Genomic DNA, 4,270 nt, shown 5'->3' with positions numbered 1-4,270 from the left:
AGCAGTTACCCTTTATTTCTGAGTGGTTCAGATGAATGCATAATTTTGTTTTTAAAGAAAAGATAACTGTTACAATTAGCTATGTAACCACTTACATACCCATAAACTGTTAAAACTGTTATTTCAAAGAATCCAATTTAAACATCTTATGCTTTTCTTCAGTGATTTTCTCCATACTCCTTGAGGGACAGAATGCAGGAAACTATTTGAACACCCAGATCATACTTATATCTACAATACAGGCCTCTCCATGGAAGCCCAGCTCCAACTTGTGAAGAAGGCCCAGTTCAGAATGTAATGAGGCGGTAATTTATGATAGTACAAATCATTATCCAAAGGTAACAACTTTAGGGATCTTTGGGGTTTCTGTGGTTTAGGCACATCCAAAATTTCTTCATAGTCTGCACTCATTCCCTTTGCCAAGAGACCAACTGTAGCCATTCAATCTGGATTCTGACTTTGAGGTCAATCTTTCTTAAAATGTTCCACAAAGCCACAAAGTCTGCAGCAACCACCATCAGCATAGACTCCTTTGGGATTATTGGGGTGAGATCTAGACAAGTACCCTATTTTCCGACAAAAAAATCATTTTGCAAAAGGAAATTCACCAAGAGCTGAGTCTACTTTAGCCTTGCACTTGGTTATTTTGTGCTTTGTAGATCCACATCGATAACATATTCCAATGCCCACATCTTGATTCTCAAGGGTAGCTGAGCAATCTGCAATCCCATGGCCAGATTTTTTGCAGTGAAAACATACCATTCCATTTTTCTTTGCTGCTTGTCTTTTCAATTGTCTTCCTTCCCTTTGACTTTCTTTAAAGCAACTGCAATTTCTTCCTTTACTTTTTGACTGTTTGTTGCTATTATCTCCCCATTTGAGCCATTTGGGAGTTTTGTCTTAGGTATTCCATGAATCCATTCACATCTTAATTTAAGTACTCCTTTTTCCTTTTGTTGTTTTTTTTAATGTTTTGCTTGGGGGGTGCATCATTTTTAAGGGACAGTTTACTGGCTTCAAGTTGTTTACCCTTTGGTAGGTTTTGGTTTTTTTTCTCAAAGGACCCCTTCATCATATCCTCCCATGATGTTGCAGGCAAGGGTCTTTTGTCATGTGTGGTAGTAACTCATGCCCATCTTGTCATTGTTTCATCAGAGGTACTATATCAAGATGGTGCCGAGGGCCCTTTGGTGCTTAGCAGCCAGGCCCTGTGCCAGCCAGCCAGGTACAAGGAAACCATAGAGGCCACCCAATAATTTTTTAATAAAATAAGATATAGAAATCATAAAGAAGAACCAGTCAGAAAGAGAGATTACAATATCTAAAGAAGAATTCACTTGAAGAAATCAACAGTAGATTATATGAGGCAGAGGAATGAATCAGTGAATTAGAGAACAAGATGACAGTATCCACATTCAAATACTTGGAGGCTAAAAAACATGTTGTTAAATAATGAATTGGTAACCAGTTAGATCAAGAAGTAGATTAAAAATTTCCTGGTAACAAATAAAAATAAACATACAACAATTCAAATCATCAAAGTCAGCCCTGAAAGGGAAATTCATAGCACTACAGGCCTACCTGAAAAAGCAAGAAAAAAATTCTCAAAAAAAAACAATGTAACACTACACCTAAAAGAACTAGAAAATCAGTAAACAAAGCTCAGAACAAGTATAAGAAGAGAAATAATGAAGACCAGCACAGAAATCAATAACATATAAACTAAAAAACAATACAGAAGATCAATGAAACCAAGAATTGGTTCCTGAAAAAGATAAACAAGATTGACCAATATTTAACCAGGCTCATCAAAAAAGAAGAAAAGACATTAAAAAAATCAGAAATGAGAGAGGTAAAATAACAACTGATATCACAGAAATATAAGGTATTATAAGAAATTACTGTGAACAGCTATATGTCAGGAAACTGGTCAATCTGGGTGAAATGCACAAATTTCTAGAAATATACAAACTCCCAAAACTGAATCAGGAACAAGCAGAAAACCTAAATAGACCGATAACAATTAATGAAATCAAGCAGTAATCAAAAACCTCCCAGCACACAAAAGTCCTGAACCACATAGCTTCACAGATGAATTTTACCCATAATTCAAGAACTATTGCCACTCCTTCTCAAACTATTCCAAAAAATTTCAAGAGGAGGGAAGATTACTAAGCTCTTTCTACAAGGCTAGTATTATCCTAATTCCAAAATAAGGTAAATACCAACAAAGAAAGAAAATTATAGGCCAATATTTTTGATGCTAAAATTGTCAACAAAATATTAGCAACCCCCCACAGATCCAGCAATACATCAAAAAGATTATACACCACAATCAAGTGGGATTTCTTCCAGGGATACAAGATTGGTACATTACTCACAAATCAATAACTGTGATTCATCAAATACAGATATGAACCATAGGACTTCTAGCCAAGATAGAGGCATAGGTAGATATGCTTTACTTCTCCACACAACCAGAAGAAGGACAACAACAAATTTAAAAACATAAAACAATCAGAACTGCCAGAAAATAGAACTTTATGGAAGTCCAACAACCAAGGAGATAAAGTAGAGACATTCATCCAGACTGGTAGGAAGGGAAGAGGCAGGCAGCCGAGGTGGAGAGGACACAGGATAAAGTAGCAGCTGTTGGACCAGATGGTCTCACATTCACTTGTGGATAAACCAGGAGGAAAAACTGGGGGGCAACACACACCACACAAGCCAGGGTTCTGGCACAGAGAAATAAAGCTTCAAGACCTCTGGCTAAAAAATCCTGTGGGGGGTTGTGGTAATGTGAGAAACTCCCAGTCTGACAGGAGAGTTTATTAGAGGGACCCATGGAGTCTTAGAATGTACACAAAGCCATCCATCCAGGATTCAGCAACAGAAGGGCCCAGTGCATTTGTGGATAGTTGAGGAAGTGACTGAAAGTGGCACAAGAGCTGAACAAGGGGCATTGATCCCTCTCTGACCCCTCCCTCACATACAGTGCAACAATACATCAGAGTGGGTTGTCCCACCCTGGCGAACATCTAACACTCCACCATTTACAATGTAACAGGTGTGCAAAGACAAAGAAATATGGCCCAAAGAAAAAAACAGATTAGCCCTGGGTGGTGTGGCTCAGTGGAATGAGTGCCAACCTGAAAACCGAAGGCTAACTGGTTCAGTTTTCAGTCAGGGCACATAGCTAGGTTGCTGGCAGTGTCCCCAGTACAGAGTGCATGGGAGGCAAACACAATAATGTTTCTCTCCCTGTTTCTCCCTCCCTTTCTCAAAAACAAATAAATAAAATTTAAAGAAAATGAAAGAACAGATTAAAATTCCAGAAAAAGAACTAATCGACAAGGAGATAAATAAAAACAAATAAATAAAATTTGAAAGAAAATGAAAGAACAGATTAAAATTCCAGAAAAAGAACTAATCGACAAGGAGATAACCAATCAGGCACAGAGTTCAAAACACTGGTATTCAGGATGCTCACAGAAATGATTAAGACTGCAAAATAAAGAAAGAAGTGAAGGCTATACAAAGTGAACTAAAGAAACACACACAGGGAACCAATAATGAAGAAAAGGAAACTGGGACTCAAATGAACAATTTAGAGCGGAATGAATAAATAAACGTTCAATTGGAACAGAATGAAGAAACAAGAATTCAAAAAAATGAGGAGAGGCTTAGGGACATCTGGAACAACTTTAAATATTTCAACTTCCAAATCATAGGGGTGCCAGAAGGAGAACAGGAAGCATAAGAAATTGAAAACTTATGTGAAACAATAATGAAGGAGAACTTCCTCCATTTGGCAAAGGAAATAGACTTCCAAGAAGCCCAGAAAGCTCAGAGCCCCAAAGAAGTTGGAACTGAGGAAACACACAGCAAGGCACATCATAATTACATTAGCTAAGATTAAAGATAAGGAGAGAATCTTAAAAGCAGCAAGAGAAAAGGAGACAGTTACCCGCAAAGGAGTTCCCATCAGACTGTCAGCTGATTTCTCAAAAGAAACCTTGCAGGCAAGAGAGAGCTGGAAAGAAGTATTTCAAGTCAAGAAAGGCCAGGACCTACATCCAAGATGACTCTATCCAGTAAAGCTTTCATTTAGAATGGAAGGGCAGATAAAGTGCTTCTCAGATAAGGTAAAATTAAAGGAGTTGATCATTACCAAGCCCTTACTATATAAAATGTTAAAGTGACTTATCTAAGAAAAAAAGGAGATTAAAACTATGAACAGTAAAATAACAACAAATTCACAAATATCAAC

At 37.5% G+C, this 4,270-nt stretch overlaps 1 pseudogene; it reads right to left on the bottom strand.

Annotated features, from left to right (window-relative positions):
- Window positions 1-215: 215 nt before the first annotated feature.
- LOC118983668 (zinc finger CCHC domain-containing protein 9-like) lies at window positions 216-1,144 on the bottom strand (annotated as a pseudogene).
- Window positions 1,145-4,270: the final 3,126 nt, after the last annotated feature.

The sequence above is a fragment of the Sturnira hondurensis genome, unplaced genomic scaffold (assembly GCF_014824575.4).
Source record: "Sturnira hondurensis isolate 20B ecotype Veracruz unplaced genomic scaffold, ASM1482457v3 Scaffold0002840, whole genome shotgun sequence".
Lineage (NCBI taxonomy): Eukaryota > Metazoa > Chordata > Mammalia > Chiroptera > Phyllostomidae > Sturnira > Sturnira hondurensis.
This window is presented reverse-complemented; position numbering and strand designations above follow the sequence as displayed.